Genomic DNA, 13,522 nt, shown 5'->3' with positions numbered 1-13,522 from the left:
ATTTGTTGCTGGAAACTTAAATCCAAATTCTCTTTTCAAGTTTCAAGGAAACTGGACACTTACACATTTCTCAATAGATCAAAGAACTTTTATCCTACCACACCCAATCCCAGTAACTTTAAAAATCACATAATTATCAATATCACACTAACAGAAAACAACTCCATTAGCATCTACCTTTACAATTCTATAATTTTCCTTCAGTACTCATTCTGAAAAGAGATCTGTCCCCCAAAGTGTAATGGTTTTAAACATGTCTGCAAACTCTTTGATAATCCTTTCATCAAGAAGTAGAATCTACGTTCTCTCCCTCCCTTGAATCTGGGTAGGCTTGTGATTTGCTTACGAATGGCAACCCACTCCTGTATTCTTGCCTGGAAAATCCCATGGACGGAGGAGCCTGGTGGGCTACAGTTGATGGGGTCACAATGAGTTGGATACGACTGAGCAACTATACTGTACTTTCAACAGAATGGGACAGGCTTCCCTTGAGGCTCAGCTGCTAAAGAATCCATCTGTAATATGGGAGACCTGGGTTTGATCCCTGGGTTGGTAAGATCCCCTGGAGAAGAGAAAGGCTACCCACTCCAGTATTCTGGCCTAGAAAATTCCATGGACTGTATAGTCCACGGGTTGCAAAGAGTCGGATACAACTGAGAGACTTTCACTTTCACAACAGAATGGGACAGAAGTGACACCATTTGATTTCTCAGGGTAGGTCATAAAAGTCAACCAATGCAGCTTCTGTTTTACTCATTGGAACACTCACTTGGGGAACTCGGCATTGCTGCAGAAAAATCTAACCATTTTGAGGAAGCCATGCTTTGGGGACTCTGAAGACACACAAAGACATCACATGTAGAAACACTACTCCAGAATTGAAGTCACGGTCCAAGCTGACAGCTAAAATGAATCACCAGATTTGTAAATGAAGATATCTCCATGTAATACTGGATATGCTCACCTTTATATGCTGTCTATCTAGCTGAAGTCTCAGACATCACTAAACAGAGAAAATCTAGTTCTGCTGTGACCTTCCCAAATTTTTAAACCAAAGAATAAATGATCACACCAGAACTGCTGTTTTAAGCCACTGAATATTGGAGTAACTGTTATTCAATTGGGGCATACCTTGTTTCACTGAGCCTCACTTTGTTGTTCTTCACAGATATTGTGTTTTTTACAGATTTAAGGTCCGTGGAAATCCTATACCATCAGATAATTGTTAGCATTTTTTGTTTAATAATAATATACATTTTAACTAAGGTGTGACATTATGCTATTGCACACTTCCCTGGTGGCTCAGACGGTAAAGTGTCTGCCTGCAACGCGGGAGACTGGGGTTCAATCCCTGGGTCGGGAAGATCTCCTGGAGAAATAAATGGCAACCCACTCCAGTACTCTTGCCTGGAAAATTCCATGGACTGAGGATCCTGGTAGGCTACAGTCCATGAGGTCGGAAAGAGTTGGACACGATTGAGAGACTTCACTTTCACTTTTATTGCACACTTAATAGACTACAATATAATGTAAACATAACTTTTATATTCATTCAGAAAATTAAAAAAAAAAAATTGGGTGACTCATTTTATTGCAATATTTGCTTTACTGAAAATAAAGAAACCAAATCCACAATATCTCTGTAGTAAACCTATAATAGTGATCACTATGCAAAGACTATAAATAAGCTTTTATCAGCATGAAAAGAGACCCACAGAAAAGTGAAATTAAAAACAGATAATCTATCAAGAGGAATCTTCATCACAAGAGCCTATTCTCAAATAGCCCAGTTAATCATTGTTAAGAGAACCCCATTTAGCCAGGAAGAACTTTACCATTTAGAAATCCTAAACAATATTTACCAGACAGGGTATTATAGGGCTCCATCAAACCAAGAACTATTTAAAAAAATGTATGAGCTTAACGACTTCAACTTAAACTGAAATTTTAGTTTTAGTTTAGAAAACTTTTAGTTTTCTACTTGGATTAAACTGATAATTTTGAGCCAGTATCTCTAACCAATAATGTTTTACTACTAAGTATTTCTGCCTTTAAAAGAGGCTTCTACAACCTTGGCAAATGGCTGTATAAAATAGGCAAGCAAGCAAACAAATAAGAACAATAGATGATAGTCTTTTTCTCATTAGAACTATTTTAACCTAGAGAGAATATTTCTCTAACAATTTGTATGACTGGTTAAATTAAATAAACCAATGTTGCTTACGAGGATATTTGGATCAGTTAAATAGATCAGTGCAATTTATGGTTAGAACAATTTCGTTTATGAACGTGAAAGCTTATTTTTGCTCAAAGGTGGGCTCCTGAAAAGATAGGTTTTAGTTCATATTTTATATGATCTTGAAGAATACAAAATTACCTCTTTGACTTAGACAACATAGTTATTCTAGTTGAAGCTGAAATTCTCCCAGCAACTCAGCATGTCCCTTTTCCCATCAGAATGCAAAATTTCTATATTTCAAAGATCATTTTGTGTTAGCATGTCATACTCAAACATTAATAGATATTAATTATAAAATTAATAGTTTCCACATTGGGAAAGGAGTATGTCAAGGCTGTATACTGTCAACCTTCTTATATAACTTACATGCAGAGTACATCATGCAAAATGTCAGACTGGATGAAGCACAAACTGGAGTCATGATTGCCAGGAGAAATATCAATAATCTCAGATATGTTACCACCCTTACAGCTCTAAAGAGCCTCTTGATGAAAGTGAAAGAGGAGAGTGAAAAAGCTGGCTTTAAACTCAACATTCAAAAAATGAAGATCAAGGCATCTGGTCCCATCGCTTCTTGGCAAATAGATGGGGAAACATAACATACTTTATTTTCTTGGACTCCAAAAATCACTGCAGATGGTGACTGCAGCCATGAAATTAAAAGAAGCTTGATCCTTGGAAGAAAAGCTATGACCAACCTAGACAGCATATTAAAAAGCAGAGACATTGCTTTGCCAACAAAGGTCCATCTAGTCAAAGCTATGGTTTGTCCAGTAGTCATGTACGGATGTGAGAGTTGGACTATAAAGAAAGCTGAGTGCCAAAGAACTGATGCTTTAGAACTGTGGTGTTGAAGAAGACTGTTGAGAGTCCCTTGGACTGCAAAGAGATCCAATCAGTCAATCCTAAAGAAAATCAATCCTGAATATTCATTGGAAGGACTGATGCTAAAGCTGAAACTCCAATACTTTGGCCACCTGATGCAAAGAACTGACTCATTGGAAAAGACCCGGTGCTGGGAAAGATTGAAGGCAGGAGGAGAATGGGACAACAGAGAATGGGATGGTTGGATGGCATCAACAATTCAATGGACATGAGTTTGGGCAAGTTCTGGGAGTTGGTGATGGACAGGGTGGCCTGGTGTGCTGCAGTCCATGGGGTCACAAAGAGGCAGACACAACTGAGCGACTGCTGAACTGAATTATAAAAATATAAATTCAGCATTTTTTCTTAAATAAATTCTATTTTGATTTTGTCATCTAAAGCTGAAAGCATGCCATCTTTCATGAGCATTTAACTCATTTAAACAACTATGTTATAATTCTGTGCAATATGGTTTAAGGGGATGTTAATTCTTTTGAGCAGTACAGACCAGCACAAATACAATGTGAATCATAAACAAGAACTGCGTACAGAATTTAAAATTCCCTAGCAACTACATTTTAAAAAGTAAAAAAAAAAAAAAAAAAATCAGTGAAATTAATTTTAAAATATAAATAATTTAGCCCATTATATATAAAATATTATCATTTCAAATGGTAATCAATACAAAATAATATTTTATTTTTTGTCAAACAAAGTCTTTGAAGTAGATTTTTTTATTTTACACTGACAATGCATGTATCTCAGTGTGAGATAGCCTTGTTTGAGATTTTCAATAGCCACATGTGGACTAGTAAAGACCATGTTAAATAGTGCAGTTAGAGAATACCATCAACTGTGGAGCAAGTCTCAGGTTTTGTGCATCTGTATCTACTTAATCCCCCTCCCTCCTATGGCAAGGTTCTGATTCTTTCAAATACCTCAAATAAGAAAAAATATTTGATCTGGATCCATTTATGAAAAATAAAGTAAACAATTTGTTATTTGAAATACACCTTTATTTCTTTCCATTAACTTTAATTCCAAATGCTTGCATGCTACTTTAATTCAATATGCAGATTTAATCGAAGTTTACCAATACTAGTGGCTTCCCTTGTGGCTCAGCTGGTAAAGCATCCACCTGCAATTCAGGAGACCTGGGTTCGATCCCTGATTTGGGAAGATTCCCTGGAGAAGGGAAATGCTACCCACTACAGTATTCTGGCCTGGAGAATTCCATGGACTGTATAGTCCAGGGGATTGAAAAGAGTTGGACACTACTGAGCGACTTAATTTCTTTCTTTTTTTTTTTTTTACTGATACTAGAGAAACACTAAATGTAATAAATGAAATGACTCCTTTGTCTAAACTGTCAGCTATGCAGAAAATTCTTTTATGAACCTTCTCCCATTGATTCCACCCTGCATCCCATGAGTCACTTCATCATTTACTCCTTATTAATTTTTCATGATTCACATAACTATTTTAAAATATGCTATTGACTTAAATCAGTTAACTTGCTCATACAGGCTTTGTGAGCACAGCACGTTTATCCCCTCAAGCACCAATGCTGTTCAGTGCCTGGAAGAGCCCATAGCACATCAGAGGTGCCCAATAAATATTTGCTCATATAGTTAATAAATATCCTGATAACAGTTTAAAAGCATAGACACTCTTTAATACAATTTACACTAAGAAAATCAGTTGAAACATTGTTCAGAAAGCTTCACCTGTGAGTCACTGACTTCTTAGGCTCTGTTGAAGAAACAATACGATTTTTAAGTTCATATGGTGTAATTCCTTTAAAAGCAAGAAATTCAGAGATGGAAAACTTTACATCTGTGATCCTAGGATAAGATAGAAGCTTATCCTTTTCCCCAAATATCACCTATAGTCTATCTAATGCAATGCTATTAATCCAACAAACAACCATGTTTCTTTCTTGTTATTGAAAAAGCCTCTCAAATTTAATTAAAGTCAATAAAGAAATTAAAAGCTTAATGAGAGCAAGAATCCTCTGAGTGTGTTCATGCTGTTATCAGCCTGTGATGCCGGAAAAGACAGGATTTTGATTTTATTGCCAGACAACCAAAAGAAGAGAAAGAGTAACAAGGAGAGTTGTGAAAAATCTCCTGGTGAGAGACATCTCAGAGTGAAAAACTGTTACGCTTAATCAAGTCAATGGAGAAATTAAATACAAAAGAAATGGCTTCTGAACATAACCACCTATTGTTTTAAACAAAGATGGAAAAATAATTTGAGATTAACCTAAGTAAGATTAAATACAATGTGAAATTGTGCAGGAAATTCTGGGATAGGAACCACCATCCCTTCCCAAGCAATCTCTAAGTGATTAGAGTTGGCCTGGACCAGAATATAAATATAAATATATACATATTATATATATATATATATATTATTTTTATATTTATATTATATATTATATATATATTATATATATTTATATTTATATTTTATATATATATATATATTTACTCTTTCACTTTCAAAATGACTATTATATGAACTGGAAATTCACTATAAAATTTGTGATTTCTTGCATTCAAATTAAGACCAGCCCTCATGATGTGTCAAAATTTCTGCAACCTTGATTGTGAGATGTGTGACGACAAAAGTGAAGTTTCCTTACCTCCCCACCATCTCTGAAAACAGTATACAGGGTCCTCACATCCCACAAGTTATCACCACGTCTACCTGCTTTGAGATCACCACCTCTGCACCCTTTGTTCGTGTTTATTATGGATCACCATAAAAAGCTTTGGACTTCACTTATTTCCCACATTTTCGCTCCGCAGGCTCTGCAAATCTCCCATTTAGTACCCCTTGCTGAGCTTTCCACACATCCTAAACTTGCCAACTTAAGTTCTGTGGAATTCACAGTGCATCACCTTCAAAATTCCCAGTATCCTCAAACTCAACTACGAATGCTCCTTTCATGTTGCTCAAAGAACCTGTGGATCTTCTCTGAGGATAGTGCTTTCCCAATGGCTCACTGGACTTTCTCCCTCTTTCCTTATACCCTGGGGCCTAGAGCTGGGCTGAGAGTCCTCTTTAAGTATTATCTCTAGTTCTAGATTGTTCCCTCTTTCTTCTCTCTAAAATGCTCTAGCTTTGAATCATGTCATCAGATTTTATCACATATCGCCCCTTCTTTTAATCAGTCCCTGTCCCTCTTGGCCTCATTTATTAAAGATTTTAAAGCTGAAATGCTTACATTTTCCTCAAACTTTCCTTGCTTTTTAATTCACAAGTCTATTTTGGCACCTCAGGCTTTCCGTTCTTTCTGTTGTTGATTTCCCTGTCATTTTCTAGTATATGCCATGTCTTCTCTGCCATGAAAATCATTGTCATTGTTCATTTAGTAAGTGATACTCAGGACTCCGGCCCCAGAAAATCAGCACTCCAGAAAATGAATTTCTGTAACTGAGAGAGCTGAATCTGCAGATCTTTCAGACAAGGTCTCCTGGCTCTTTTCCATCTTGAGCTCTTTGCTTTTGCCACTTCCTCTAGCTGGAATGCCCTACTTTGTATTTTTGCATTGCTAGCTTCAATTCAGCATCCATGTCTTTGCTCATGAAATTGCACTTCAGGGAAGTTTTCTCTTACCACTCTAGCCAGTATAGCCATAATCACTCTCTCTAGCCATCACCCTGTTTTACTTTTTTCACAGTAAAATATTTGAAAATTCCTCATTTGCTCATTTAATGTATTTTCATGCTCATTGATTACCTCCCCTGACTAGGATGTGAGCTCTAGAATGTGATTCACGGATCTTGTTCACTTTGATTTCCCATCATTAGATCAGTCTTCACAAAGAAAGTGATCAATAAGCATTTTTAAATATGCATAAATCACTATTTTTGTCTTTCTTTATTTTAATGGGTGATATAATAGTGATCAGTATGGCAATTTCTGCATTTTGTCTGAATTTCAAAATTTGGTAGAGAAACATCTACCAAATATACTAGGGTGTATTTCCAGGTTATCTTGGTAGGATATAAATGAGATAGGTATAAGTTTACCAATTCTAGCTCAAATGGTAAAGAATCTGCCTGTAATGAGGGAGACCTGGGTTCGATCTCTTGGATTGGGAAGATCCCCAGGAGAAGGACATGGCAACCCACTCCAGTATTCTTACATGGAGAAGTCCATGGACAGAGGAGCCTGGCGGGCTACAGTCTATGGAGTTGCAAAGAGTCGGACATAATTGAGCAAGTAACACTTTCACAGGACAAGTACTCAGCAAACATAATCTTAGTTTTAGTCTCCTAATCTCAGTCTTTAGAGGCACAGATTTTCTATGATAGGGCAGTATTTTACTGTTTGTAGTTCTATTTACATACAAACATACATCCATATATGTGTACATAAATATTTATCAACACATACATATAAACATATGCATGCACTCAAATCTTGCTTGTTTTTTTATGATTCAAGGTTAGATGAGTAGAAGCAAGCTGTCAGGCCAGCAAATATACCTCATGAGAGAAATACAGTTTATTAATAAATGCCATAAAACACACCCTGACACTTTGGAGTGTCATGCCCCAGCAAATTAGATGGGCATTCTTAGTTCTTACGGTAAATACTAAAGCTCTAATCTTTTATAAAATGATACTTGTATGTAAAGCTGGCACTCACTTCAGTATAAATGGGTGACAAAATAAACTACAGATTGATGATTAGCATATAAACATTCCAAGGGAGAGAACATCATGTGTAAACCTCATGTTCCTTGGATAAACAAGACAAGATTAATCTCAGAGCTGCACCAGACTTAATAGCAATAATAGTAGTAAGGATGCTAACATACATCAATAACAGTCAATTATTCAATTTCCTCTTATGTTATTCTAAATCTCTTGTCTTGATTTAGCTAATTCCTATACTATGAGGACCCCATGTAAAGGATAATTTTTAAAATCATGCTTTGTTTTTTTAGACCTAATATAATACAGCTTATTCCAGAGAAAGGAAATTTACATTCCCACAGAAACATGCATGTAAAGATCCACAGCAGCTTTATTCATAATAAACAAAGACTAAAACTAACTAGATGTCCTTTAATGAGGAAATGGTTAAGCAAACCATGGTACAACCATACCTTGCAACGCCACTGAGCAATAAAAAAGAATCCACTACTGCCACACATGATTTGTAAGCATATCCAGAGATTTAAGCTGAGTAACAACAAGTCAGTACTGTCAGGGTACATGTTGCATAACTCCTCTTAACATAGATTTCTTGTAACAACAATATTTTAGAAATGAAGAAGAAAGTAGCGATTCTAGGAGTTACAGGATATTAGAAGGTATGTCTGTAAAAGGGCAATAAAAAGGATTCTTGTAGTAATGGAAATGTTTTGTATATTAAATACTTCACTGTCAATAACCTGATGGTTGCTGTGTAGTATAATTTTGCAAGATGCTATGTTGGAGGCATCTGGGTAAAGTGCACACAGGTTTCTCTGTATTAGTTCTTAGAGTTGCATGCAAATCTATAATTATCTCAAAATAAAAAGTTTAATAAAAATAACATGACAACCGCCAAGATCACTATGCTCTATAATTAGAGCATCAAAACCTGGAAATTAACTATTTTTAGAATATTTATATTTTTCTTTAACTATGTCCTATCAGACTGATGTGTCTATGTATTTATAAGACAATACTCATTTAAAACTTATTATTATGTTTAATAAACATTTAAGCAATTAGGAGTAGGTCATATTTCAGTTCCAAAATTTTATTCCTTTTGCTAAAGATGTGTCAGACACACATGACTAAGCTGATACCAGCTCATCAGTTATCCTGCATCATATCTGAGACAGTCAAAGATCAGTGGGGTCTTTTGAAATGGAAATTTTGTGTTTAAATATTGTTTCTGATTTTGCATGAATTTTCTGTTTACTTTTGTCTCCTTAGCATTTTAACTTTTTGAATTTCAGGATAACTGGTCTGAGAAAGGAAGTGTTTAACATTTTCAAACTAGAGTTCAAGTACCTTCTTAATAATAACTTAATATAGATTAAATAACTTTCCTGCTCTGAGGCCATTTCCTTACCTCTACAATGAAACTGAGACCTCCCTCTTAGGTTTACCAAGAGGAAAAGCAGAAATGTTTCATTGAAACAATTTAACTTGGTGCTGACACATGACAGGTGATCATTTTACTGATCATTAAGGCATCCATTCAACAAATATTTTATATAGGTCAGACATTTATCAATAAGCAATCATTCTGGCTTGTATAGAAGGTACGTTATAGTGGGAAAGATGAGCAACAAAAGAAAAAATTAAATGAGTAACTGACTATAAAAAAATAAAATAGACTGATGGGAAAAAAGAGTGCCTGAAGAAACAATCTAATTGTTCTCAGCCCTTTGTATATTAGACATTCCATTTGAACAGACAGACAACACTTTGCAATAAACATGCTATGATCATTTTTATAAAATTCTTGTCGATTAAATGTTCTTACCATGAGAAGGTCTTCATAAGATCCTCAAGGATGATTTCCCTGGTGTAGAAAAAATAAATCTTAAAATTAGAAATAATGAGTATTAAACTATAAGAGTTTAGGTTTCATTTCAAATTTAAATTTCTTTTCCTTTAACTTGATCAGACTTATTCAAATAAAATGATTGTCACCATTTGAATAGTCAGAACACTTTTATATTTATTGTAACACTATTTAATCTAACCAAGTAAAAAGTAAACCAAACCCCAGGGTGAAAATCCTCAGAGATTTTCCACTTCTAATTCTACTATGAATTTAACCTGTATTGTCCTCAGTTTCCTCATAACATCATAAAATTTGCTTCAGTTGAACTATAACATATCTGAAATTCTAATTATGTTCAAAGCTAAGGCAAAGTAATTTTAACTAATTTAAAGAAAAGTTTTATACATGATGATTTGGAGATGCTAATTACACACACACCTATACACAAAGTATCAAGTTGTATTTCATGTATCTCATATTTAAGCTGGAATTTGAAGTTACTGAATAATTTGCAATGGTTTAATTTCAGTCAAGAGAAGAACATATTTTCCTTCTACTTTAGTATTCTTAATACTGGAAGCCTGAGAAGAAACAGAAGAAAGAAAACTCTAATTTGTCCCAGAGTGATTTAAATGCTTTTAAAAGAAACTTTTGCTCATGGAAAATATTTATTTCTTCACCATTTCTTTTCTCAATCCCTACCATGTTTTTTTTCCCCCACTGCCATACTTTAATTTAAATTTGGAGTACCAACTTAGAATTGAGCAAAAGCAATAGATTTCCAAAATCAGAAGGCTGCTGTGAATCACTTTGCGTAAGAGAAGAAAAACAAATGAATTACAGCCAGCGTTAGGCTCTGGAATTGAAATTACAAGCACTCTAAGGAATAATTATAGTATGTGGTCCAAGGATCCTGCTGCTTAGGTCCATTAACATTGCAGACCCTGCTGAATTATGAAAATGTTCCCAAGATCTAACACTTTTACAAAAAGATGCTGAAACCAAATCCCTAAAACTCTCCCTTGATAAATAAAAAGGTTATATAAAACTCAATATTTATATTGTAGTCTTAAGAAAACTTTAGGACATATAGATATATTTCACATGCTAAAAATGGTGAAATGTCTGGTATTAAAACGAACAGGCAGAGCAACTGAAAACTCCATTAAATAGACCTGATTTTAAATTCCATCACCAACAGAAAATGACTCTGGTACTCCCAAAGTAATAAAGCCAAGAGTTCTTTCTGTGAAGCTCAGGCATGCAGACCTGGGGTAGGTGAAAGTTACAGAAAGAAAGGCTGATTTCATCTTCATATAAGGTAGGAGTGATTCATGATGAGACAGAGTGCTTCCAGGGGCTATATACAATTAAATAGGGGATAGATAGCTTCCTGTTAGACATACTAGAAAAGGCTTCTGACTAGAGGTTCTCAGTGCTTTTCCCCCACACTGACGATTGTATAATTCTGTGCTTCTGTAACCTTTGTAGTGACCCTGCAGGAATATTTGAGATGCAAACCAAATCTGTTAATATACTTTGAATATCAAGTCCCTATTAAGCATTTCTTTAAAAACTTTTCATGCTCTTCGTGAATGTATCATGGTCACTTACACATGAGCCCTCACATTTGGAGTTTCCTAAGTCTCAAACATGCTTTAGCTCCTTCTCTTTTCCAATAAATCCTCAATAGACTATAGGTCAGCACTATGCATTACCTTCTATAGGTATTGTTTATTATCCCGCCCCCACTATGGAGATGGCATTAGGTACCCTTTAATGTGTTTCCACAGAGCATACATTGATCCTCTAAAGTGCTACTTTTCACATTGTGTTGTATTTGTATCCCTCACTAAACCACAGGCTCCAATAGGCAGTAGCTGTGATTACAATTACATATATATGGAAAATTAGTCTTGTGAAAGCACCAGTTCCAGAATGTTGGTATGACATCAAAAAGATTATTTTTGTGATAAATTTGAAATATTTTTGATAAAAAACTGGTGATGCAGAAGTTAAGCGAAGTTATTCATTGAAGACATCACAGAGCCATGAAAGTATTTTATATTCTGTGAATTTGTTAATAAGAGGGTAAAAAGATTTCTCCACTCTGTTCTAATAGCATATTGAACACTTACTGACCTGGGTGGGGCTCAACTTTCAGCGTCATACCTTTTTGCCTTCTCATACTGTTCACAGGATTCTCAAGGCAAGAATACTGAAGTGGTTTGCCATTCCTGTCTCCAGTGGAGCATGTTTTGTCAGAACTCTCCACAGTGACCTGTCCATCTTGAGTGACCCTGCATGGCATGGCTCATAATTTCATCGAGTTACATAAGGCTGTGGTCCATGTGATCATTCTGGTTAGGTTTCATTGATTGTGGTTTCCATTCTGGAGGCATGGGATTGAAGTTCTTGCTGCTTCTGATGGATGAATATAAGAGGCTTGTTCAGGCTACCTGATGGGAGGGACCAGCTGTGGGGAAAACTAGGTCTTGCTCTGATGGGTAGGGCCATGCTGAGTAAATCTTTAATCCAATTTTCTGCTGATGGGTGGGATTGTGCTCCCTCCCTGTAGTTTGGCCTGAGGTGGCCCAGTCATGGGGTCTGCAGTCTCTATGGTAGGGCTATAGGCTTTGTGGTAGGGCTAATGATGACCTCCTCATGTACAGATGTGAGAGCTGGACCATAAAGAAGGTTGAGTGCCAAAGAACTGATGGTTTCAAACTGTCATGCTGGAGAAGACTCTCAAGAGTCCCTTGGATAGCCAGGAGAATAAACTAGTCAATCCTAAAGGAAACCAACCCTGAATATTCATTGGGAGGACTGATGCTGAAGCTGAAGCTCCAATACTTTGGTCACCTGATGTGAAGAGCCGACTCATTGGAAAAGACCCTGATGCTGGGAAAGATTGAGGGCAGGAGCATAAGGGGGCAACAGAGGAGGAGATTGTCAGATGGCATCACTAACTCAATAGATATGAGTTTCAGCAAACTCCAGGAGATAGTGAAGGATAGGGAAGCCTGGTATAATACAGTCCATGGGGTTGCAAAGAGTCGGACATGACTTAGCGACTCAACAACAACAAAAAGATATAGAATTTTTTCAACATTACTTTACCTCAAACTCATTTTTTTTTCATGGAGCATCTTATAGGTCTAGGGTTTCTTATTTATTTTAGAGAACACTGAACCATTTCATTCACCAGTTACCTAGATAGTACCTGGCATAGAGTAGACATGTAAGAAAAACTAATTACTTTAGTTATTAAAGTATAAACTAACTGACTTTCAGGTTTCTTGACAAGTATCTCTCTATCTCCCCCAAATTAGTTTTTAGATTAAAGGGACTCTGTGATCATTTTCTGTATTCTGACTGCAGGAATCCTATTTGTGGTATATGTAGTAATTTAGCTTTCATCAGAATAACTCAGGCAGTGGGTACATCATATCTATTGATACATGAGGCTGTATATTCCATTATTATTTAGCAATTGATAGCAACTGTTTTGAGAATTATATTTCATTGAACTCATTGCTAAATGCTCCTAACTTTAGTGTATTGATTGAAGTTCTTCCTTTTCAAACAACCAAAAATGTTTATACTTTCTTATACAGAATACTTCACAGGCATTCCTTTCAGGTTTCTCCCCTCTGAGCTAAACATCCTAGCTCTCTTATTCCTTCTGCACTGTGGTTTCCAGATCTCCAAGCTGACAGCAATCTTGTTATAAATTTTTAGCTTATTGATTCTGCTATATTCTTCCAAAGTGTACTTCAAGTCAAGGTAAAATAGAAGTTTAATATTTTGGAAAGATGCCACGGCTCAGTCCTGTGTTCTTTATTTCACTCATACTGTTCCTGCTGCCCAGAATGATTTTTCTTTTTGCCTTCA

At 35.9% G+C, this 13,522-nt stretch overlaps 1 long non-coding RNA gene across 1 annotated transcript in view; it reads right to left on the bottom strand.

Annotated features, from left to right (window-relative positions):
• LOC133061478 (uncharacterized) overlaps window positions 1–13,522 on the bottom strand; it is a 458,613-nt gene that overhangs the window by 154,033 nt on the left and 291,058 nt on the right. The window contains exon 2 of the long non-coding RNA XR_009693993.1: window positions 9,605–9,643. This is a non-coding gene — a long non-coding RNA (uncharacterized LOC133061478). The remainder of the gene's footprint in view (window positions 1–9,604; window positions 9,644–13,522) is intronic.

The sequence above is a fragment of the Dama dama genome, chromosome 9 (assembly GCF_033118175.1).
Source record: "Dama dama isolate Ldn47 chromosome 9, ASM3311817v1, whole genome shotgun sequence".
NCBI lineage: Eukaryota > Metazoa > Chordata > Mammalia > Artiodactyla > Cervidae > Dama > Dama dama.
The sequence above is the reverse complement of the archived record's forward strand: the minus strand, read 5'-3'. Positions and strand labels throughout refer to the sequence as shown.